Source organism: Periplaneta americana, chromosome 1 (genome assembly GCF_040183065.1).
Source record: "Periplaneta americana isolate PAMFEO1 chromosome 1, P.americana_PAMFEO1_priV1, whole genome shotgun sequence".
Lineage (NCBI taxonomy): Eukaryota > Metazoa > Arthropoda > Insecta > Blattodea > Blattidae > Periplaneta > Periplaneta americana.
In genome coordinates this window covers 185,956,002-185,983,634 of record NC_091117.1, presented here as the reverse complement: position 1 = coordinate 185,983,634, position 27,633 = coordinate 185,956,002, and the positions used below count along the sequence as shown (strand labels likewise).

General features: G+C 35.9%; 1 protein-coding gene across 4 annotated transcripts in view; it reads right to left on the bottom strand.

Annotated features, from left to right (window-relative positions):
* krz (beta-arrestin protein kurtz) overlaps window positions 1-27,633 on the bottom strand; it is a 375,435-nt gene that overhangs the window by 297,954 nt on the left and 49,848 nt on the right. Inside the window, exon 1 of one of the 4 annotated variants that reach the window (XM_069833907.1) lies at window positions 16,598-16,701. The exons of the other annotated variants lie outside the window; for them this stretch is intronic. The gene's annotated coding sequence lies outside the window, so the exon portion shown is untranslated. Of the gene's footprint in view, window positions 1-16,597; window positions 16,702-27,633 lie in introns of those variants that run through there. 4 annotated transcript variants of the gene reach the window in all.

Genomic DNA, 27,633 nt, shown 5'->3' with positions numbered 1-27,633 from the left:
GCAAAAATTAAGTAACGTCTACTACTCCACGAAACTTATTGCATTCCTGATACAAGTAACATTAAGGAAGCCGTGAAAAAATCAAGAAGATTCCAGATGCCGATGTTATTACTGCAATATGTTATATAAATAATATTGTTAAAATATTAAAATTAAAAATAAATCATTACATAACCTTACCGTTTGTTTTAAGTTCGCATTTATAGACTGGGGGGGGGGGGGAAGACAGACGTATATCACGGCCTGCTGGAGTATAGTAAACACAGAAAACATTTTATAGCAACAATGTTGAAGAAAGATATTTTGGTGTTCCAAAGTTGGCGTCATTAAACAGAAACCAACATGGAGATTTCATTGCAACTAATTAGAAATTCGTCTTTCAGGTATGTAATAAACGATCTTCGCACAAAATAATGTACGATACACGAGCGGTATGTTTATTTTCATGTTCTCGGAAATTAAAAAAGCTCAACTACGTTTCGCTTTTTCAATCTTTTCCTCGACCATGAAAACGTCAACATACCGCTCTTGTAACGTATATTACTATTCTGTACTGTCATATAGGACGTTTCATAAACTCAACGACGATATATTATTCGTAGTCCACAGTGGTGGATCAGTAATACAGATCGAGAGGCGAGACCTGGCATGTGAGCTACGCGAGAGGGGAAAGGATAGGAATTCAGAAAAAATATTTGTTTGGGTTTGGTTAATATTAGACGAATCTACCGAATCTACGGAAATTCAAATCAGGCTAAACCTTATTCTCTCCTCATACCCACTGGTGATATAGTCGCTGCGAGCGATAAGACCACAGGACAGGTCTTGCCTCTTATATTATAACATAAGCGCATCCTGACCAGGAAACACGGGTTCGATTCCAGAAATGTATCTTCATCCTACGTCACTGAATGTATTCCTTGTCCTGTACTGACTCGGTGGTGATGGTCCTGAGTTATGCTGACTCCACGACTACGATGACCTGCCCAATTTCCCCGCAAATACCTAGGCAAGGAGCTCACAAGGGCTTAAGAATTTTTTTTAAAGAAAAGCATGTCATTCGTAAACGTCATTATTTGCCATTCCGGAAGTCTTCATATAATTACTGCATGGTCAATCGATGTGTAAGCAAGAGATAAAGCGCACAGGTTGCAGGAAAGGAAATAAAATGTTTCTTCGTTCTCTGCATGACATTTTGTGTTTTTTCAGATAAGAGTCCGCCACATGCTGCATCCTCATCGCAACAGTAATATGTAAAAGAAAAAAAAAAAACCAAATTGTAGACTCCAGAAAATTCAAGACAGACCGAATTAGGAGCATATATTCAGCACATTTTCCAGTAAAAATTTAAATCAAGAGTCTAATACTCCGTATATCCACAATGGAATAATCTGTATAAATAATGTCAGAGGTTTATGTCGATAGACAATCGCTTTAAAAACGTGGCCTGGGTCCACTGGCATGAAATAGTTAACGCCATAAAAGTTCTCTTTAACATACAAACATTTCATAAATTAAAGATGCATATTTGGAAAGAGGTAATAAACATAATTTCACCACAGTAAATAGGGCCGATGTATTACGATGGTACTAAATTCGGATAACCCCTAATTCAATACATTAATAGTTGGTCGTTACATTTTATAGCATGTGCATATTATGCAGAGTTATCGCATGTGAAAACATGTGCATTTAATGCTAACTTGCTGTGAGACAGCATCCGTTTGGTGTTCCATACTACGGCTTTTTAGTTTGTTCGCGGACTGGCTTATTCTTCAGAATTAGAGGTTTGTGCCGATATGATGGCACCTCGTCTCAACTTTTCTTCACGGTCGGAAGTGTCCAGAAAACGCAAAATACAAGATCTTGGTTATACAGGGAGTATATTAATTGGTAGAGAGAGGGAGAGGCAGAGGGGGGGGGAGAGGAAGAGGGGAACGGGAGGTTGGAGAGGAAAGAGGGGAGGCAGGGGAGGGGATGGGGAGGGGAGGGAGGGAGAGAGAGAGATCAATTACGACAATCCTTATGTTTCCATACTGAAGATTGCTACCGTTTTCAGAATAAAAATATCTCATCAAACTACATGAAGTACCTCTACGTGAATGCATAACATTCACGTTATATATACCTTTAATATATATTTTGATATACATGCAAATTAAGGAGTTAGATATCAAACTCGTACAGAATCTTGAATGGTGTGATCCGGTCCCCAATGAAGGAGCTGCTAATCGTACGAGTTGCCTGAGTGTACGTGAGCATTTCATCTCCATCCTTCACCAAACCATCCAACCAATACCACGATTTTCTATATAAAATACAGTAATTTTATAGTCAGATGGTAAAAGTATGCCAGAGGAAAATGGAGCGAAAAATAATGCAAGTGACGCTAAAAGATCGAATCCACAATCTGGACCTCAGGAAGAACACGGCCATGAAAGACGCAGTACAGGTTGCAGACGAACTAATATGGAATTGGGGAGGCCACGTAGCTAGGATGTGTGACACCCAGTGGACATACAGAGTGACCATGTGGGACCCCAGGATAGGGAAGCGGAGTGTAGGAAGACAGAGAACCAGATGGACGGATACATTCGCACAGAGAGCGGGGAAGCAGTGGACGAGGCGCGCAACAAGCAGATCAACATGGAAAAAACTGTCGAAGGAAACATCAATCGGTGGAAAGTGAAATGTGTTCTGAAGTGCCAGCAGCAACGCGAATGATAATGTGAATAGTGAAATGATGCAAAGTGCGCGGCAGAATCAGTGAATAGTGATCGTAAACCAGTGAAAATGTTCATACCCAACACGAGAGACGATGAATAAGAGAACAAGGTCGAACACTCTCTAGGCTAGCTCGCCTAAAGAGTGAATCAGAGCTACCCTGCCTACGTGCAGGAGGCCTTAGCCCTCAAGGGATGTCATAGGCTAAATTCTAAAAATGTTATAGTGACCCAGTCTCACACTGACTTTGCCATGACAATAAAATTCCAATGAAAGATCTGTTGTTTAGTCAACTGTCCGAAGACAGGTTTGAACCTCTTAAGTAACACCAATAAGGTGTCACTCATGCGGCAACTAGGCCAGGAGATAATGGGTTAGGGTGGTCAGTTCCTTTCCCACTCCAATGCATACATCGCCGATTAGCTACATATTCCATTAATCAGACTTCAGATGCATACAAACAATTTATTGTTCTTTCTCTGACACATATCATTAAGTGAGATGTACTGCCTGATAATAGATGTACATATATGAAAGATCTATTTACAAGAATTGCGCCCTTTCCGTCGTCCCATCCAATTTTGATATTTAGGCCTATGCAGACGATACAGCTATTTATGCAACCCATCGCAACATTACATAGCCTCAAATCACCTTCAGGAAGTCTTAACATCATATGCCCTTGGCTTGAAAATTGGCGCATCGCATTGAATTACAATAAATGCGAAGCAATGATATTTACTTTGTGTCGTCCTGCTAATCCTCCATGTATAAATCTTCAACCAACGTGATACCGTGGAAACCAAAGGATGAAGCTGTAAAATATCTTGGAGTGCACTTAGATCGCCGTCTATCATGGAAACATCACATCAACAACAAACTGTCCACACCTGTGGAGTAACGGTTAGCGCGTCTGGCCGCGAAACCAGGTGGCCCGGGTTCGATTCCCGGTCGGGGCAAGTTACCTGGTTGAGGTTTTTTCCGGGGTTTTCCCTCAACCCAATATGAGCAAATGCTGGGTAACTTTCGGTGCTGGACCCCGGACTCATTTCACCGCCATTATCACCTTCATCTCATTCAGACGCTAAATAACCGAAGATGTTGATAAAGCGTCGTAGAATAACCTACTAAAAAAAAACAAACTTAAATTGGCCTACTCAAGACTCACTAAATGATATCCGCTCCTCAACAAGAAATCATCCCTAAAGCTACAAAATTGCATGCTACTTTACACATCTCTATTAGGACCTCTACTGCTTTATGCCTGTCCTGTCTGGGGAGGAGCTGCAATAAGTGAAATTAAACACATCCAGTCATTTCAAAATAAAGTCCTACGAATTTCACTCAATTCTCCTTGGTTTGTTCGTAACAGCCAACTACACAGAGAAACTGGTATTGACACAATCAAACAGTTTATTCATTCACAAGCTAAGAAGTTCTATAACAACCTAGAAAATGTTCCAGGCGCCATCCACTACTCTCTTGGAAGGAAGTTCACATTTCCCACCAGAATCAAGAGCCGACTTCCAATGGATCTCATATTATAATCAAAATTTATCATCACACCAACCTATGTAAATAATTATTTATTAACAATTATGTTTGTTCATTGAGGAGCCCAATCTAGGCTGCCCTCAATTCAGTGTCACGTATTGCATTTATATTTTCCTGATCGATCAATAAATTATTTTTAAAAAAATCCAATTTTGAGGACTATGAAAATATATTTATGTCGGATACGCGTAAGTCATCGCATAAGGCAGCGTTTATCATAAAACTTCTTAACCGCGTGACATCAAAAACGTAAAAAAAAAACTAGAAAAATTTACCACCACTACTCCTCCTCCCGCTGCCGTCGCCACCACGACCACTATCACTACCACTACTACTAACAACAACAACAACAACAACAACAACAATAATAATAATAATAATAATAATAATAATAATAATCTCATATGAGATGAGTCTGAATTTGCAAGGACGTGACAAACATTTTGTTGATTACGAAGTTGTTTCTTTCATTTAAAAGTTTAGTATTTGCATTATATGCCTTGGAAAAAGAAAGTTTCACATATTCACATTCACGATTATATTGAGAAAAATATAGACCAACGGTCTTACTAATAAACAGTGTATAGTTTTTATTCGAGACTTATGCAGAGTTGGGACAGAAAACGTTACTAATAAACCATGCATAAGCGATGGACGTATAAACAGGCTGTAACTATACAATGGGAATTGCTTTGCAGTAGTTATATACACGAAACCCCTTGTTATAAGCGTAGTATATAGCGAAAAAATAGCCGCCCCTCTAACAGCTGTTCGTATCGACTGTTTTTTTTTATGATGGTTGCCTTGTAATCATAGAAGAACAAATCAAAGAGCACAGAATGATTAGAATAATATTGCTGTAGCTTGTACTCTTTGACCAAAATATAGTGTGGTAATCGATCAGAGGCAGTTGTGCTATCGATACTTAACACGGCACACTAGAGCGCTGTACCGTATGCAATAGAGAATCTCAGATATTCTATTACCTTTCGTAATGAAGTAATGACGAAACTATGACGTAGCTGTGTAACAGTTATACTGTTACACACGACGTATGTAGTGATTATTAGTAAGGAATTTACACACGACTTATAAACGAGCTACTCATTGTATAAGACAGTTAAACGTCTGTATATAGAGTTTTTATTAGTAAGACCGCAAGAAGATACATTAGTGACAGATTTTTAAAGACTCATTTACGTAAGTTGAAAATTCTGTTGTCAGATTATTTACCGAATAACAACAATGATTTCTCAAAGGGCTACTCATTTTATTCCATGAAAACGTTGTTGCAGCTGCATTTACCAGTTGAGACCCACAACTAACAACTCATCGAACTGCCAACTGATAAAACATTGCAATTGTACGATTTAGGTATGTTTTGGATGGCCAACGGGTAAATATCTCGTAGAAGCGCCAAAAATATTAATCCCTTTCACCAAGTTCTACATACGAAAAGGGCTCTTCGTCTAAAATTGCAATGAAAACTAAATCCCGTAGTCATCTGTTATAGACTTAAAATATGAGTATTTGCTTTTATGTGTTTCTTATGAGGACCCACGTATGGGCAAAGTTTTAAATGAAAAACGCATCGATGACCTAAAGAAATTGGACTTTCGACTGTAGTTTTTAATGTGTTGTAACAACTGTGTGTCTAATGTTTTCATATGTATGTTCGTTTTTCTGAGAAAATGTGTGTTATTCCTTTTGTACACGCTAAGTTATTTCAAGGGATAAAAGCCATAGAGGGCCAAGCGCCATATATTAGAAAGGGAGAAAACAAGGGTTAAAATTAAGTGATTACAATAATTTAACGAAACATGTAGCAAGTAATATAAAGTATGCACATTAAAATTAAATGATATGTCAATCTTCATTAAACTATGGCATTCGGAGCCATAGTGAGCCAAGCGCCATTTATTAAAAACGTAGAAAACAAGGGTTAAAATTAAGTGAATACAATAGTTTAACGAAACATGTAGCAAGTAATATAAAGTATGCACATTAAAACTAAATGATATGTTAACCTTCATTAAACTATGGCATTCGGAGCCATAGTGGGCCAAGCGCCATGTATTAAAAACGTAGAAAACAAGGGTTAAAATTAAGTGATTACAATAATTTAACGAAACATGTAGCAAGTAATATAAAGTATGTACATTAAAACTATATTATATGTTAACCTTCATTAAACTATGGCATTCGGAGCCATAGTGGGCCAAGCGCCATGTATTAAAAACGTAGAAAACAAGGGTTAAAATTAAGTGAATACCATAATTTAATTAAACATATAGCAAGTGACAAAGTATGCACATTAAAATTAAATGATATGTCAATCTCCATTAAATTATGGCATTCGGAACCATAGTGGGCCAAGCGCCATTTATTAAAAACGTAGAAAACAAGGGTTAAAATTAAGTGAATACCATAATTTAATTAAACATATAGCAAGTGACAAAGTATGCACATTAAAATTAAATGATATGTCATTCTTCATTAAATTATGGCATTCGGAACCATAGTGGGCCAAGCGCCATTTATTAAAAACGTAGAAAACAAGGGTTAAAATTAAGTGAATACCATAATTTAATTAAACATATAGCAAGTGACAAAGCATGCACATTAAAATTAAATGATATGTCAATCTTCATTAAACTATGGCATTCGGAACCATAGTGGGCCAAGCGCCATTTACTAAAAACGTAGAAAACAAGGGTTAAAATTAAGTGAATACCATAATTTAATTAAACATATAGCAAGTAATATAAAGTATGCACATTAAAATTAAATGATATGTCAATCTTCATTAAACTATGGCATTCGGAGCCATAGTGGGCCAAGCGCCATTTATTAAAAACGTAGAAAACAAGGGTTAAAATTAAATGAATACCATAATTTAATTAAACATATAGCAAGTAATATAAAGTATGCACATTAAAATTAAATGATATGTCAATCTTCATTAAACTATGGCATTCGGAGCCATAGTGGGCCAAGCGCCATTTATTAAAAACGTAGAAAACAAGGGTTAAAATTAAGTGAATACCATAATTTAATTAAACATATAGCAAGTAATATAAAGTATGCACATTAAAATTAAATGATATGTCAATCTTCATTAAACTATGGCATTCGGAGCCATAGTGGGCCAAGCGCCATTTATTAAAAACGTAGAAAACAAGGGTTAAAATTAAGTGAATACCATAATTTAATTAAACATATAGCAAGTAATATAAAGTATGCACATTAAAATTAAATGATATGTTAATCTTCTTTAAACTATGGCATTCGAAGCCATTGTCGGCCAAGCGCCATTTATTAAAAACGTAGAAAACAAGGGTTAAAATTAAGTGAATACCATAATTTAATTAAACATATAGCAATCAACATAAAGCATGCACATTAAAACTAAATGATATGTTAATCTTTATTAAACCCTTGCCGTAATTTCTTCGTTTTAATAAATGGCACTTGGCCCACTATGGCTCTGAACTCTATTTGTGATCCCGTCGCCCCAGTTTGAGAAACTTTGGCATTAAGGCAATACAGGGTAAACAATGCCGACAGGCACACGTTTAATAATTTTATGAGGGAGATGGAATTCCACTTATCTCACAGAACTGGAAGCATGGTTCGCTAACTTTTAGCCACAAATGTTAGCATCTGCTTCACAACGGAGAATTAGGACTATAATTAGTAGCAATTTACACGGTTCTAGCGAGCCTAATAATAGTAGCACATGGTAAAGATTTGCATAGCGTAGTAAATTAGGTTTAAAAGCATAATAATAAGCAATGTACAGTAAAACACTTCAAGTTGACTGTTCTCTCATTCATAAAATATGATTCGGATTGTATGGATTAATATGGAAACTGAATGACGTAATCCTGATTGTGTGATTTCTCTTTCAGGGAAAGAAAGTAACTCGACAGCCACTGAAATTACGCTTCATGTAGCTTCCATCCAGAAAACTGATACTGCAACGAGCAGCCAGACTCCTCGGCCTCTGGACAGTTATGTTCAATTAGTAAATTATATGGACGTGTTATAGCATTGTAAAGGCCTTCAAGCGTCTCCATCCATTAAGAACAGAGCAGATACCGAACTGTCAGATAAAACATTTCCATTCCATACGCCTCATTAACAGCCAATATATATATGATCATGAAATTAGAAATAGTGAACAAATTAATATTCCATACTGTAATTACATAAAACTAGTACAAATTTTTCTGTCATGGGGATGAAATTATATAATAAGCTTCCCAGTCAATATTATAAGTTACCAACCAATAGATTCAAAGCTAAATTTTATAATAGGCTTCTTCTTCCTAGCGTCGACACCCGCTTAAATAGCAACCAAATTATACCAGATTTTATAGTAACACAATTTTTATCGGGTCATGGGAAATTTGGTCTTAGCTAGAACGATTTAAATTACATAAGGACAATGGCTATTTATGTATCTGCGAGGAAGAGCAAACTGTGGATCACCTTTTGTTTCATTGTCCAGTGTTCGAAAACAAAAGATTTATTTTGGTCGCACATTTACATTTTTGTAATATAATATATGACAAACCACTATTCAATTTGTTCACAAAAACGTGCTGTTATAAAGAGTTTTGTAATTTTATATGTAATATATTTAAGAACTTGTAGTAGATATGTGTTAATTTTAAGTAGCAAGACTGGGTTACCCACATCAATGTAATTCTATATGTAATATATTTAAGAACTTGTAAATAATTCAAATTATTGTAGTAGATATAAGTGTTAATTTTAAGTAGCAAGACTGGGTTACCCACGTCAAATGAATTCTCATTATAATAATATAAACTCAGGCTATAACTATAACCCTAATGTACTTTCGGGTAAAATAGGGTTCAAGAAATTGTATATTCAAATAAATAAATAAATAAATAAATAGGCCTTTCTACTCTGTGGATGAGTCTCTTAACATAAATTCATACGAAATTGTTTTTAATAAATAAAGTTATTTACATTTAGATACAAATATTACATTAAGAGTGAAGTGTTTTCATTAATTTTAGAGTTTCAAAATGTTTTGTGTTTTCAATCTAATTAAACTTTACTGTTCTCAATTATATGTGTATTTTCAAATGTATGTTTTTTCTTTCCTCCCTTCTGTATTGTGACGAAGCCTATCACTGTATGTTTAATGGCTTAATAAATTGAATTGAATATATTTTCTATTCATGTTATTACGATTTTAATATATTATGTGTTACAGAATTCACACGCTTCGATCATCTTAAAGAACAGGCCTGCACAAGGATTGCGCTCTCCGAGCCGGCTCCCAGCTCATGAGCGGAATGCAGATATTAGCTGCACTCTGTGTAAGGGTAGACTGGAAGAAGGCGTGATCACGTACATATACACAAAAGTACTATTACGAGTATTTATGAAATGAATTCCCGTTCAGTGTTTGCAAAACTATCTTGGACTATTACTAATTAATAAAGAAATATTTGTTTTACAGAAATAATAGAAATTCTATAGCTACTTAAATGTACAATATTATTTTGTTATATTTTTATTTATCAGTACATCAAAACGAGGTTTTATGCTGTTGGCAGCTGAAAGGAACAATAGCCTACTGATGTAATGAAATATCAGTTACAGATGTTCGATGTCTGCCTTTATTAAAGGTGATTATAGGAAACAGTTGCTCACAAATATAAATGTTGAGCCAAACATAGCAATCATTTTCACAGCCAGCCAGTGTAGTCGTGGATATTATTGCTAATGTTTAGTCTTGTAAAACTCAACCAGGCTAGTAGTATTATTCAAACAATCTTTAGCCCTTAGGTCACATTGAAGATCAATAAGTTCGAGCTGTAAATCGTTAAATGGTAAATGTTATGTTCCGTCTTTTAGATTCCTCCATACTGTACTGTAGCAGTAGGTAAGCAAAGTGAAACAGTTACTGAGAATAGGCCTACACACTGCACTCCACTAGATAACTGAGTAGTCGTTTCCCTCTCCTCTACCTATACCAAGTCTATGTCATTATGACGTATCTTCCTCTCCGTTTCGGCGAGCGGTAAACACGGCTCTCCCGCTCCGAAGGAGCGCGCTCGTTGAGCGCTGTGTTTGTGCAGGTATGTTATAGAAGTTTAGTTTTCTCTTTATCTTAGCATGAATATAATTTAAATATTCTTCTTCAGAAATCTGGAATGACCAACAATAACACTTTTTCAGAGATTGTCTACTGCAAGACATTGAGTGTTACTGAAATGAAACGTCGCCGCCGTCACCGCCACCAAGTATATTTGTTCCTGTTGTGACTTTTAGTTTCCTTTAGGAGACTGTAATTACTATACTGCTACATGACTAGCTTTACCATAATGATAAGATTCATATTATTGGTTGAATTAATAATACTTTGCACTCCCTGTATCCCAAGGAATACCAGAAGCTGTTAATTTCATCAATGATTACTATAAAACTAATTAATACAAAGCCAAAACAAATTCCACTGATACTTTAATGTGTTTTTTTGTTTAATATATTTGGTCTAGTTATTCCTTCTTACGTGCAATCCCTCTCATATTCCAGGTAGCATAGGTGAAGTTTTATTTTTTTCCAGTTCTGTGTAACTATTGTCATGCCTCGAGTAATCATCAAATTAACTGGACTTTTAAAATTTTTCTGAGGCTTCAAAGTAATGCTGCTTTTCACTAGAGGAAGTTACTATAATGTTTTTTACGCAACTTAGTTCATACGTCCCATATTCTTTGTGGTTACAATATTTTATCTGTAAGCATGTAATACTTAATGTACCACAACTAACAGCGACTGAGTCTTAACATTGAAACTAGGCAACGTTGTTCAAGCACGAATAACTAACTCATGTTGCTCTCTGCTTTTAGCCGCCAACCTCAATGAACTAAGTCGCATGAAAAGGAGTATAAATTTTATCGCGAATTCGTAAGTTAATTCAATAGTGGTGCTCAGTGTTGCCAATTTAGATTTTTTTCAATCTAAATATAGCTTTTCTGACGTTAAGCTTAGCGGCAAAAAGTATTCTATCCCGCTTAGGGGGGAATCTAGCTTATTTCCTTCGCTTAGCAGGCGGGAAACTACGTTGGTGTAATTCGATTTTAGACAAATTTATTTAATATTGTATCAATATTAATCTCAAACAATTCATGATAAGCACGTAGCATGTTTAATCATGGATCTGCTCATCATCCTTCCATTCAAACTCTTTCCCTTTCTTTTATTTGATTGCGTTATTTTACGACGCTGTATCAACATCTAGGTTATTTAGCGTCTGAATGAAATGAAGGTGATAATGCCGGTGAAATGAGTCCGGGGTCCAGCACCGAAAGTTACCCAGCATTTTCTCGTATTGGGTTGAGGGAAAACCCCGGAAAAAAACCTCAACCAGGTAACTTGCCTCGACCGGGATTCGAACACGGGCCACCTGTTTTCGCGGCCAGACGCGCTGACCGTTACTCCACAGGTGTGGACTTTTCCCTTTCTTGCTGAGCTGACGTCACTCACGTGACCTATATATGGAAACATTGGAAACCCAAAACAAATTATTACTCAGTGCATTTTCTTCATCAAGAAAGTTGGGCAGTTATAAAGATTACATATTGACAATAGATGTGATACGTTTAGGTAAGGACAGTGGACGCATACAAGAAGGGATTAAGTGACGACCACCGAGTACTTGACATAATCTAATAGCAGAGATATTGCCGCCAATGCAAGTACTTCTTCACTGTTACTGAACACTGAGGATTCAGGCATTGACCCTGATAATCCTGAGGAAAACATTATTTAAATCAAGCAATCATAGTTTCAATTATTCAATATTAAGACATGTGATATGTAAATTAACAGTATAATATAAATTAAATTTTGAATTACTTGATTTTAAAGTATTTTATGGAAATCAGCTTTTTTCGCTCGAAAATAGCTTATATTTAAGTTCCGTCTAGCGGGACTCTGAGATAGCCAGTTGGCAACACTGGCAGTGCAAAGGTATGTTCCGCAGCATTTCCTTTGCAGTTGTTGGAACAGTTTACACCGCTGTGACTCGGTCACCATTTCCTCGTTAACAGGAATGAGAAAGTGAGGATGGCATTGCATAAGAGAGACTATGTTTTGCTATTATCTATCCCTTTATCACCCGTAATCATAGACAATGAATTCACACGCTCAATCAACTATGTATTCCATACAAAGGATCAGAATGGGGTCAACGAGTTGTACCAAGAGGACGTGGTTGTGATGCGAATTGAAACTGCTTTAATATGGGTATAATTTGATCGAAACGTATCTGATGAAACTTTTGTTTACATTCTCCTCTCGCAAGTCTTGAGGAGTGGAGTTATTCACTCCCACTGCGTAGCAATGCTCTCAAGGAGCACACACTTTGCAGCGTTGCAACACGTTGCGTTTCGTATTCTCAAAACTATTGGAAATATCAAAAAACTTATTTGACAAAAGTTGTTTGCATTGACTTGATCTATTATCTCTGTGAATTAATGTAATAGGTTCCTTTTCACACTGTGTGTACATATACATACATACATACATACATACATACATAAACATGTGGTTGTAGCTTTAATTTTACGTAAATAGAAAACTTCAAATATATTAACATTAACAGAAAACGGACAAGAAATTGTTACATAGAATGATTCACGAGGATTTGCCGTCCCTTACGGAGCTTATTTCCGAAGACATTCTGAACAAAAAATGTCATAAACATTTGTCCTAATCTCAATATTTTCAGAATTACAGTATTTTGAAGTTATTTGTAAAATACCATTATTCTTGAGTTTTAAGGGTAAAAGAATATTACAGATAAAGAATGAACTATTCAGGAGCATCATTTCTTTAATTAGCTAGTATTCTGAAGCTAGAAACGTGTTGTGAATTCCATAGTTGCTTCCTTAAAGAATTTTTTTTTTCGATTTTTAATTACAAAATTATTTTCTTACGCAATTATCATAATAATTGTTACAAATCAAGCCACTCTTGTAAATTCTTTAAGATTATACATTAGAATGTATAATTAAAATGTAAAGCATCAACTTCCTAAAGTCGTATGATTTTTAATAATTTTTGTGATAGGCCTAAGAGCGTAAGAATTATGTAATTTTTAGTTAAAAATTAAAAAACAAAATCTGTACAAAACAATTAACAACATATTTTTAACTTCAGAACACTATACGATGAAAGAGTAATGGAACGGAGAAAAATTCTCTCCGGCATCGGGATTTGAACCCGGGTTTTCAGCTCTACGTGCTGATGCTTTATCCACTAAGCCACACCGGATACCCATCCCGGTGTCGGACAGAATCGTCTCAGTTTAAGTTCCAACTCTTGAGTTCCCTCTAGTTGGAACTTAAACTGAGACGATTCTGTTGAAAAAATAGCTGAAACATTGCTGTACCTGTTGCCAATAAATGTTTTCCTGAAAGTGTGTGTTCTTTAAAAAAAAGAAAAAAATAGGGAAACTTACCTTCTGGATGCGCCTCGTACATTAATTCACAGAGATAATAGATCAAGTCAATGCAAACAACTTTTGTCAAATAAGTTCCAACTCTTGGGTTCCCTCTAGTTGGAACTTAAACTGAGACGATTCTGTCCGACACCGGGATGGGTATCCGGTGTGGCTTAGTGGATAAAGCATCAGCACGTAGAGCTGAAAACCCAGGTTCAAATCCCGGTGCCGGAGAGAATTTTTCTCCGTTCCATTACTCTTTCATCGTATGATGACGCAGAATATCTGCATGGAAATATCATATGTACTTCGGTACATTAAAATAATATTCAGAACACTAGGCAATTGAAGAAATGATACTTCTGAATAGTTCATTCTCTATTTGTAATATTTTTTTACCCTTAAAACTAAAAGAAAAATATATTTTACTAACAACTTCAAAATAGTTTAACTGAAAATATTGAGATTAGGAGACATGTTTATATAACATTTTTTTTCTCAAAATATCTTCCGAAATAAGCTCCGTAAGGGACGTTAAATCCTCTTGAATCACAATGTATATTTAAGAAATAAACGAATACAGAAATAATTCACAATAATAAGGTTGTACAAAGTAGTGTAATATGTGATTATTTTACACAATCAAGCCCAGACTGAAAAGCACGGAAGCAAAAGTGTGTGTGGAAATATTTAAAAAAGCAAGGGGTTAAATTTGGCAGTAGGGTAGAGTTGCATTGAGGATGCATACAAAAGCATGACCAACTGATGGCTATTAATCGCCTGAACTAGCTTTACAACCACATGTTGAGTAAACAGAGATCAGTTATGACTGACCCAATTTCAACACAAATTTTCATTCTAATGGAAATATGCACATCAACTACGTGTCACTTCACTAGAATTTTTCCAACATTTACTGAAAAAACAAGTTTTCAGAAAACTAATTTTATCACTGAAATGTAAGATGGAAAATAACGAGATATGAAATCTGAATAGGGCTGTATTTGAAGGAAGCGTCGCGTACATACTACTGTATGTAATTGTACAAAACATATGTTTTACAAGGTCAATAGATAGAGATGGCTATTTTTACATATTTTCAGTGTCCAATCCGTGTCGAATTGCTTTAATAGTATGGTATGCTCGCTTCAATTAAACTCCCGTCGAAGTAGCGATATTCGTCATACAAACTCAGTTCTGTATTGAGGTCGTTGCAATTGCAATTCAGTCGAAAAAACTGAAACATGTCGATACAATATTGCTCCTTCGCATCGAGCTTCTCTAAACAGTAAATTGCGATCGTACACATACAATAAACCAACAAAATCCTTTTCTTTGCAAAGGAAAATGTGCCACAATCATCAATATCTCGAAATACCAAGTAAAACGTATCCTAACGCCTAACTGTCTAAATTTGAAAACTATACTGAAGAACTCGGAAAATTGTGCCATCAAGAAGGAAAGCAAAATCCAGGAACAAAAAGAAAAAAAACCTGAGTGTTTTCTCTCAATATCCGAATAAATTTACTCTGTATTATAGCAAACATTCCCATTTCTACTGACTCCGCGAAGTCCAGAAACAAAACGTGCTTCTGAATGAGATCTATAGTTAATTCTATAAGCTCCCTTTGTCACATCTTTGCAAAATTTTCTAATCAAAACGCTTTCACATCCTTCTATTGGTACTTCTTCTGAACACCAGGTATTTTGTGGATATAAGGGATATATATGTGATGACATCCTGGTTAGCTTCGATGTGGAGAATAATGTATTAACTAATGTCCCAGTAAATGAAAATTACCACCATTAACAAAATCAAATTCAGAGGAGTTCTTAAATTTAACTATCTCTCAATAGATACCGCTTCTGAACTAATATAAATCTCCGTACAACAACCTATTTTCATTTCAATAATGCATACTCCTAACAAATGATAGAATGGTGCTGGGCTTATTGTTCTCACCTTCGAACATCTGGTGTTTTGAAAAAGTCGTTTTATACACAATGTTTCCGAGGTGGTGTTACAAACTTTCAGGGATGATGGGGAAGGGCACACGTATCAATTTGAGATCAGGAACCCTGGTCCGGAAATGACCGAATCGAAAGTTACAAGCAAAAATAGTTCTGTGGAAATGAAATAATTTTATTCCTCTGTACACCTTATTTAAGAGTATTTATCTGTACATCTTACACATACTGAATTCATCTGACGTTGTTTACGTTGTCTACTTACAGTATTCCATTCAGTGCGCTGTCTGAGGGTGGGGACAGGAAACTACACTAAAGCAATGCAGATAGCGTAATGTGTAACGGACATGGTCGGTCCTGATATGTACGTCTATAGACAGCAGTGTATGTGTACAAGTTGCAGTGTCCAGTCGATCAGTCCTAGTGAAATGGAGGAATACACGAGAGCGAAATAAGCAGACATGATTTTCGAATACGGATGAGCCAATGGTAACAGCATACAAGCACACACCCACGTAGGAGACATCCGGCCCATACCATTTTTCCACGACTGTTCCAAAAGTTCAGGGAAGGAGGGCACGTGGTGCCAAATTACAATTCCATTTCCACACAACTATTTTTGCTTATAACTTTCGACTCAGTCATTTCCGGACCAGGGTTCCTGATCTCAAATTGATACATGTGCCCTTCGCCATCATCCCTGAAAGTTTGTACCATCACCTCTGAAACAGCCTGTATTGTTAGCCATAAATGATCCCTGTGGCTCCAGTATAGTCTACAGATATAGTTCATCAAGAACAGGCCTGCAGAACTTTAGCTCTTGAGAGCGACTGCTTTCCTCTCCTTTTTTACCCCACCCACCTTTTCTACCTGTGCGGTCACGGCGTCCTAGTTACGCTCGGCTGCACCAGCATTCATTCTCGGGGCGGAAGTCGATCATCCCCAATAGAAGTGGAGTGAGGCTGACGTTATAGTTCCCCTACTTTGCGAGTTCTGCAGGCCTGATCAAGAACATAAATTAGGCATAAAAATATTATCGAAATCCCCAGAAATAAATCCTGCATATGTCAATGAACCTGCTAATACGTATAAAAGAGAAGACCGACATGGACAAGAATGCTACTGCAAATCAAGAATATTTCGGATATTTTTATACAAAGCGTAATAAATTTAACTTTTAGCCTACTGTCGGTTTCCACTGATTCTCAGGGGAGGGAATGTAGAGAAACAGACGAAGTAGAAATGAATGGAGAAGGCGGGGTAGTGTGATGCGATGCTTGACGCAAAGGCGAGCAAAAGAGTTATTTAGAGATGGAAGGAAGCAGGCACACCCTTCTCTCGAAACTCAGCAAATGTCCGGCGATTTCCTATATTGTGCGTTGAGAACTATAAAACTCAACTAATCCCTATTCCCGACAAAACATGGAAACATCAGCGATGAGTATCGAACTTTCGTTGATAATGAAAGGTGATTGAGCAGTTGGTATGTGATCCGCGGGTAGAAAGAAGAGCGCACTACTTTTTTAATGCTGAAAAGAAGAGGATTGAACAAACGGCACTGACATGATACATGAGTGGTGGTATTGGCAGGTTGCAGGTGTAAAGAATGAGAAAATAGAATCAGTGGTTCTAATAAACACCAAGGCGTATCAAGCAAGCACTTACATAGAGATTGTTTCGTCGGCTTAGAGCAGGCATGTCAAAAATCAGACACCGAATGTGCAGTGTATGTGCGCGGAACGCCGGTCTGTGCAGATTGCGTCATTCACGCGTTGCTCTTACCAGTTCTTAGCGGGAGGGATGTACAAGAATCTATTCTGCACTTCTAATGTTCAATTAAATTGACTTTGGACATTATAAACATACTTAGCACAAGGAAAAAACACAATTATTGTCAGTGTCTGTATTTGACAATAATTGTAACACAAGAAACAATAGACTTACTCAGTTACAATTCACAATGCAGTCGTCTGTAAAGAATCATTTATTTACATGATTTGTATACAGTATTTGAAGAAAATATAAATATTGCAGTAATTTCGAAACAACAAAAAACGAACACAATATTTCATTTTACGTAGTAGGTACTGATTATTTCAAAATATTACTCTTTCATTGTTCCTCAAGCATTATTGGGACCATTGGTGCACAAATGTTAAAGAAAATATTTTACTCCCAATTACATGCAATAGGACATTGTGAGGCTTTTACACTGGAATCATTTCCTTGCTGTATATTAATATAAATTCACATTATTAATAAATTGGATAAATTAAGCTTGAATTTAAATTTATATATATAGTTTATTTGGAAAACGTTGAGAGCAAGTATTAGCAAGTTGGGAGCGTTACTGAATTGAGTTAAAAGAGTACTTCACAAGCTGTGAAGCGAGGACATTTTCTTTATGTCAGGTTTAAAGATTTGTTAACGTACGTATATTAAGATAATATAGTAACGTGAGGTGGAAAATTCGCCATTATGTATTATTTTTCGAGAAAAATTTTTCGCCTTACAAATAGTTGCTTTCTTCCTTCCCTTACAACCTCAAGAGCCTCACATGTATTACTCACTATATTCTCATCACTTATCAGCTTATCAAATAAAAGTTGTAAGTCGTCTTACCATTGATGGCTGTGTTAGTACAGACTTCAAAACAACATCATTGTCATGTTTGTCTTGCCGTGAGAGTACTAATTAAGAAATAAGAGCAGGCGAATATCATATTTTGAGGACTTTACTAATATGATTTAAATTCTCATATCACTATTAGGTCCACATGATATGATGAAAGCCTTTCATTTTAAAATAATTACTGTTGGCTGAGGAAAACATCATAACAGTTATGTTATATGATTCGTGATTTCTCTTCTTCGTTATATCTGTGGACTCCTCACTTTATTTTCCATAACGCATTCACAATCACAGGTCAATGAGCACCCGTACTGATCTGTTTTACTGAAACAAAAGCTGATCTGCTACTATAGGTACTGTACAGCCCTGTCGCGTTCCCCTCCAAGCCGATTCACTCCCTCCAGGTAGGGGAACAGGAACTGCACGTTGCACGCAGACCAGTGCACAATGTGCAGGGTTTTGACATGCCTGGCTTAGAGGGTCAACCTGCTAAATCGCAAAAAGAAAATTTTACAGGGAAAACAAAAAATTGATTAAAAATTAACTCTGAAACTTTAGGACCAAATCAAAAGTACAGGTGGTATTAGGCAATTTTTTGGATAGTTATTAAGATGAAACAATTGCAGTAGGTGTAATCATTTTATTCTTAACAATAGCAACAGCTTTTATAGGTTATGTTCTCCCATGAGGTCAAATATCATTCTGAGGAGCAACTGTAATTACAAATCTTTTATCAGCAATTCCATACTTAGGTATTGATTTAGTACAATGAGTATGAGGTGGGTTTGCAGTAGATAATGCAACACTTAATCGATTCTTTACATTCCTACTTTGGATTTGATCCTGTAAAATTCCCCTTTTGTTAGCAGGTCTTCACTCTACCACTAAACCTCATTTCAGTTTGGTTGATAGGCTTTCCCCTCCACTCACACTCCCTACCAACAGTGAAGGGGAAGATGCTACTGTCCGTCTCACAAACGTTCGACTAATAACCTTTATACATAGTGACAAATTTTATTTATGAAAGTGTTTACCGGTACCCTAGATTTCGAAAGTCCATACTAAGCGTTTATATTCAATTTTATTGCTGTCTATATTAACAGGCACATTAAAAAGCTACTGACAACAGAAGATAACTGTTTTCTCCACCGCTAGTTGCTACTCTACAGCATACACACTAGGACAATCTGCACTGTGTCGCTTCCCCCGACTTCATAATATAAACTGACATTCCTTAATCTAATTAATTATTAGTTGAAAATATTGTAAGAACGACACTAAAATATACTCTAACATATAATTGTCAAACAACTGTAAAACTGTATTTTATATGCTAGTGTGCACAGCTAGAGGGGTGCAGGTATAAGAGGTAACAGCTACCGGTCTGTCACTGACAGATTCAGGGCAAGTAGAAGGGGAAAGAAATGCCTTCGCATCACTGCTGCTGCTGCTACTGCTACTACTATTCTCCCATGGGGCACTGTGGGGAAAATTTACAAATTTTTTAAGATCTACAATATTTGTGATTCAGATTTTTTCAAAAAAATTAAAATACTTTGAACTTAAACATTTTTCTTTGGAATACATGATAATCTCAAAAAGTAACTGACATTTAAATTTCGAATACTAGATAAACATACTTGAGAGGGTTTGGAATTGAACAGTTACATCAGCTTCTTGTCTATGCGGGTGACGTGAATAGGCTATGTTAGGACAAAATCCACAAACGATTAGGGAAAACACGGAAATTTTACTTGAAGCAAGTAAAGCGATAGGTTTGGAAGTAAACCCCGAAAAGACTAAGTATATGATTATGTCTCGTGACCGGAATATTGTACGAAATGGAAACATAACACTTTGAGATTTACCCTCTGAAGAGGTGGAAAAATTAAAAAATCTTGGCGTAACAGTAACAAATATAAATTACACTCGTGAGGAATTTAAACTCAGAATAAATATGGAAAATGCGTGTTATTATTCGGTTGAGAAGCTTTTGTCATCTAGTCCGCTGTCAAAAAATCTGAAAGTTAGAATTTACAAAACAGTTATATTACCAATTCTTCTGTATGGTTGTGAAACTTGGACTCTCACTTTGAGAAAGAAATAGAGATTAAGGGTATATGAGAATAAGTTTCTTAGGAAAATATTTGGGGCTAAGAGGGATGAAGTTACAGGAGAATGGAAAAAATTACACAACGCAGAACTGCACGCATTGTATTTTGCACCTGACATAATTAGGAACATTAAATCCAGACGTTTGAGATGGGCAGGGCATGCAGCACGTATGGACGAATCCAGAAATGCATATAGAATGTTAGTTGGGAGGCCGAAGGGAAAAAGACATTTGGGGAGGCCGAAACGTAGATAGGATGATATTAAAATGGATTTGAGAGAGATGGGATATGATGATAAAGACTGGATTAATCTTGCACAGGATAGGACAGATGGCCTGCTTATGTGAGGGCGGCAATAAACCTGCGGGTTCCTTAAAAGCCATTTCTAAGTCGGTAAGATAAACATACTAAGAATTAATAATCACAAAGCTATTACTTCATATATTATTACATCACTTTATTTAGTGTTTAAAATAATATCCATTAATATGTAAGCATTTGTTAATTCTTTTGCGAAGAAAATTAGAGGCAAAAAGAAAAACAAGTACGATAACTAGAGCCCTTTATGTATCATACGCCACTGCTGCAGATTAAGGATATAATTCTGGTCACAATCTGTTTTCAAGGCTACCTAATATAAAAATAAAAATAGCCTGGTCATGTTTATTGCTATGCGTTCAATACAGTTTTCAGCTGTCAGATTCAGAAACATGGTGCGGTTTGATGTAGAATTTAATATGCTTTTAATACCCGTACTAGTTGAATGAGATAGGAATTATCGACATGTGTGGCAAGTGTTGAGCGAGCAACATGAGATACGAATGTCACATATGGCATTTTGATGGAGTAAATATGGATAAGTAAGTATGAAAGTGTGAAGAACAGGAATCGAATAAATATGACATCAAAAGTGAACAACGAAAATGCTATTATGTTTGCAGCTGTGAATCAACAGGTAAGTCTGCGTGAATTGAGTAGAGACAGTGGAATCAGTCGCACACACTTCGGTACTTCGGTACAGTGGAGTCAAAACAGCAGAAATAGTATCGTGCTAATCATGCTAGGCCTATATGTATTTGGAGTACTGTCGGCGCGTCGATGCACATGTCTGGCACAGTTACACACAATCCCAACGAAACATTTATCGATTGCAGGAAATGGTTGCCCTACCCTTCACCCTTTGTTTTTCAAATTCACTTTGTTCTCTATTAGAAATACAATAAATACAAATAAGAAATTTTTTATGTTCCTTATTCAAATTTATTCCCAATACTTTTCGATATCTGGTAAAATTCATGTTCTGGGAATAATAAGTTAATTAAGTAGTAATAGGTGGAAAAATTCAAATACCTGGGAGCAACAGTAACAAATATAAATTATACTCGGGAGGAAATTAAACACAGAATAAATATGGGAAATGCCTCTAATTATTCGGTTGAGAAGCTTTTATCATCCACTCTGCTGTCAAAAAATCTGAAAGAATTTACAAAACAGTCATATTACCGGTTGTTCTTTATGGTTGTGAAACTTGGACTCTCACTTTGAGAGAGGAACATAGATTAAGGGTGTTTGAGAATAAGGTGCTTAGGAAAATATTTGGGGCTAAGAGGGATGAGGTTACAGGAGAATGGAGAAAGTTACACAACACAGAACTGCACGCATTGTATTCTTCACCTGACATAATTAGGAACATTAAATCCAGTCGTTTGAGATGGGCAGGGCATGTAGCACGTATGGGTGAACCCAGAAATGCATATAGAGTGTTAGTTGGGAGGCCGGAGGGAAAAAGACCTTTGGGAAGGCCGAGACGTAGGAGATGGGAAGATAATATTAAAATGGATTTGAGGGAGGCGGGACATGATGATAGAGACTGGATTGATCTTGCTCAGGATAGGGACCTATGGTGGCTTATGTGAGGGCGGCAATGAACCTCCGGGTTCCTTAAAAGCCAGTAAGTAAGTAGTAAAATATCGCTGCAATCGAAAAGTACTGGGAATAAATTTGAATAAGGAACAAAAAAAAAAAAAAGCTTCCTTCCCAGACAGGATTCAAACAACGAAAGTCTTAGTTACCACTCTATCGTGCTCTGGAATGAACAAGGCCCTGAAATCAGCCACAAGGGTCGGTCCGGTTTTTTTTTGCCACTGCTGTACTTTCACAGAACACATTTGCCGTGACGTAAATTATGGTTATTACGAGCACTATTTATTTTCTTCTCCATTATATTTATATTAGTCAATTTCATAAATTTTTCATATATTACAATTAAAATCTTAACAGAAAAAATAATATTATTAAAATCGATTCTAGACTACAAAGTACAAAAATAATTTGTTTACCATCTCATAAAGTAAGGCATATATGATTATTTCATGTATAAACCATAAGATTTAAGTACAGTATGTGTGTTTTACATCTGGTCGTATATTGTAATCATTTCTAATATTTTTCTTTCTATAACAATCCGTATTTAGGATTTGCATAGGCCTATGTCAAAAGACACTGATGGTGCATAATGAAATTTTAAATTGATATGCCTACATTATTTTGCACTCAAATTAACAGTACAGTCAATTATGTTGTAAAACTGACTGCTTGTGTGTAAAATACAAACAAATAAAAAGAGGACTTTACAACTAACCTTTAATCTTTCTCGAAATAGGGACTCTTCTCTACTTCTATCAGAGGTCTGCATCGGACGTTTTCGCTCGAGCGCCAAGTAGTTCACAGCATAATCCGATAGGTAGCGCACATGCATGATGGGTAAAATTGTCGCGAGTGATAAATCCTCGAACGGTATAAGCCGAGCGTTAGACATTCGTTCTTGTTACAGTGATGAACTGTGTAGTAACATCATAGATGTTTATAATTTCAAAACTTTGCAGTGTTTAACTAACCTCTGCATAGTACAACTACAAAACTTGCTTTAAAATGTAATATAAATGTTGTAGGTAAATGTTCCCCCCCCCCCCACCCACACAGGAGTGATTTTGTTTTTGCCATATCTGATAGATGTTATTGGATGTAAATGTAATTTTTATAAACGGAGAACACAATCATGATAATGCAAGAAATGTATCCAGTTTTCTAATAATAATAATAATAATAATAATAATAATAATAATAATAATAATTAGTGTATCAATCTTTGCGTCTTTAACAGTTGTGCAGCATGATTATTCGTTTTATTATATTTTCTGTGACGTTATCTCTGTACTAATATTGTTATTAATCTACTGCTATATCAATAATATTTTGTAAAATATTTCTACATTGTCGCAGTATATAGGCGGAACACTATGTATGGAAATATCATATCATATATGTGGTAAATCAAATATTGAATAATTATTAATTAGGAATAATAACTGTATATCGAAGTTTTTCATACTATTTTATTTATAACTCCATGTTACTGTTTTGGTACGTTCCATTAGACGTTTGTCATAAACGCAGAAAATAAAGACTTATTTTTACCGTGTGAGCAAAACATATGTGTATCTTAACTGTCGCCTTCCATACAAGATAAGACATGTCGGTGAGATGATCTTGTACTGTGCTTCTATTTATTACGAGCGTATCACGACCGAACTTATCTCACTCGAGGGTGCGACATTCGACCGAGTTCAAGCGAGCGATTTAACTCCAATGCAGCACTCTGACTTCTATAATCGTGGGAGGGAATAAAACTTAGTTGCAACAAAAAGTAGACGTATTTTGTATGTAATAATACATTTCTATAGAATGAATCTTCCTTCAGTACAAATTAAACAGTTTTGTTTGCCAGTCTAAAAATGTTATGTTTTATTTAACGACGCTCGCAACTGCAGAGGTTATATCAGCGTCGCTTCCCAGTCTATTCTGCGTAATACAAGAAATATAAAAAATAGCCTTACCTGGTTTCAACTAAACCACTGTTGTACATTTTTATTTCTAATAAAGACTCTATCCGATGCTTTTCCAATTCACTGCGGGCTAAAGCAGGGAGATGCACTATTACCTTTACCTTTTTACTTCGCTTTACAATATGCCATTAGGAAAGTTCAGGATAACAGGCAGGGTTTGGAATTGAACGGGTTATATCAGCTGCTTGTCTATGCGGATGACGTGAATATGTTAGGAGAAAATCCACAAACGATTAGGGAAAACACGGGAATTTTACTGCAAGCAAGTAAAGCGATCGGTTTGGAAGTAAATCCCGAAAAGACAAAGTATATGATTATGTCTCGTGACCAGAATATTGTACGAAATGGAAATATAAAAATTGGAGATTTATCCTTCGAAGGGGTGGAAAAATTCAAATATCTTGGAGCAACAGTAACAATTATAAATGACACTCGGGGGGAAATTAAACGCAGAATAAATATGGGAAATGCGTGTTATTATTCGGTTGAGAAGCTTTTATCATCTAGTCTTCAGTCAAAAAATCTGAAAGTTAGAATTTATAAAACAGTTATATTACCGGTTGTTCTGTATGGTTGTGAAACTTGGACTCTCACTCTGAGAGCGGAACATAGGTTAAGGGTGTTTGAGAATAAGGTGCTTAGGAAAATATTTGGGGCTAAGCGGGATGAAGTCACAGGAGAATGGAGAAAGTTACACAACGCAGAACTGCACGCATTGTATTCTTCGCCTGACATAATTAGGAACATTAAATCCAGACGTTTGAGATGGGCAGGGCAAGTAGCACGAATGGGCGAAACCAGAAATGCATATAGAGTGTTAGTTGGGAGACCGGAGGGAAAAAGACCTTTGGGGAGACGTAGATGGGAGGATAATATTAAAATGGATTTGAGGAAGATGGGATATGATGATAGAGACTGGATTAATCTTGCACAGGATAGGGACCGATGGCGGGCTTATGTGAGGGCGGCAATGAACCTTCGTGTTCCTTAAAAGCCATTTGTAATGTAATGTAATGTAATGTAATAAAGACTCATTAATTTTGCACTAAACTTACTGCATTCCATAAGCGTCATTATCAGATAAATCGGTTAGCAGATATTGCATATAAACAAAATCCGTTGAACAGTTTAGGAGGAATCTCTGTACAAAGACAGTCATGATTTCGGCGTGAAGAATGCTGAAAACTTGCATTTTCGTGACACCCTCGAAATATAATTTTTGAAACATTAGGCCTACAGTACTTTCTGCTTACAGGCCTATTTCGTATGAGAAAGTAAAAAACTAATTAATTTACATAATCTGTGCAAGTATAGTACATAAAATGTTTTATATTTGCTGTATTTAAGCATCTGAGACTATCCCCTTTAAAGCCAAACTGGTACGATGCTACTATCCGAACCACTTATGTTATTAAACCGCAATTTCCTTGGCATAGCACAGCCATCCAGGGAATACAGAGAGCCTCCTAATTACGTACACAATCAGCGTCAATGTCCTAACCAGGGACTTCTTTTGAGACTGCGAACTTCGTGTAAAGGATCAAATACAGTCGATCGCTATAAAGATACTATTAAGATTTAGCTAAAATGATGAAAGCAGTATAGAGCAGAATTAACAATGTAAGACTACGATATAAGACTTTGAATACGCGATTGCGGCTGCCTCTGAATCATATGACTTCACTAGACCTCGGATTTTAGGTTAAATGTCTATTTTTTTCTGCAGGAATAAACTAAAACTAGTTAAATATCTTCACATTTTATATAAAACTAGTGGCTTGTGCAGCAAATGCTGCAAACTAAGTTCATTAGACGTTCAAATAAATATTTTTCAGATTTATTTTCAATGAAGAATACCAGACATTCGGAAAGTTATTTGCTTCTATAATAATGAAAGATACTCTCTCTCGAGCCAATACTGAAGACAACCACTCATATAAATATCTACACCACACAGCAATTAAATATACGAAAAAGACCCAACCTCACTTGATCAATAATTATAAAAATAGTTTATGTTTAATAATATTATTATCTTACGTAAGTTTTATAGCTTTCAGTAACATATACTATATATACTATACAGCCACCACTCAGTAAAATATAGAAATCAAAATCTAATTTAAGTTATTCTCTACATCTACTTATATAACCCCAAAACGTTTCACTTTCATATCATCAGTACAGCATTAATATGTATAATTAATGAAAAATAGTCACATCATGGCATTAACTACAATAATATTTAATTTCTAATGGTAATAATGTCATCAAACCACCTCGAGTTTTGTAGTTTTTAATATCCAATACACAGCTGTACCCAGAAAATTACACATCACAAAATCGAACCTGTAAATTATTTTTAGTAAGTTGAGTTTTTAATAACCCATTTAATTTGAGCTCTAAATATGTCAGCATTCTTGCAGATCATGGGCTTCGAGTAATATTGTTTACTGTAGTATGTGTTTTGTTTTATTCTGAAATGCAACACGGCTCGCTTCGCTTCTCCTTTACAAAAAAGCGAAGGGAATATCAAGTCGGCCGTGAATGCTATTAGCTAGTTCTCAAAACTGACGACAGATGGATTTTGGAAAATAGAAAAATTATGTTTAAAATTGACATTCCAATGAAAACTACTACTTTTCCGAAAAACTTTGAGTTCCAAGCTTCAAAATGAGGGGTCATTTATTAAAATCCGTCCAGCCGTTTTCCCGTAATTTCCATTACCAGTTCAAATTATATATACAGATATAAACGTTTGAAAGCAGTTTTATGGTGCCTAAAAATGCTTTCAGGAATGTTTGTCCAAACATTTTCATCCAATACAACATTTTGTCCAAATTTCTATGATCAACACATTTAAGTCCAGTGAAATAAGTCCATAGCATTTCCGTACAAGTGTAAATTTCGTCCAGAAATTTTTTAGCCCACAAAAATTTAGTCCAATATACATATTGTCCAATCACTCAAAAATGGACAGGTGTTGCTAGGGAAATACATACATTATTTTACTTAAAATTCTCAGATATAGATCCCAAAGTAATTACTTCAAAAAGGAACAAACCATTGTTCATAAAAGACTGCTACTGTTATCAGCACCACTCTTATAATAAGGATCGAACCAGGATATACTGGCGATGTAAGAATCGTTCAATCTGTAATTAAATACTTACTTACTTACTGGCTTTTAAGGAACCCGGAGGTTCATTGCCGCCCTCACATAATCCCGCCATTGGTACCTATCCTG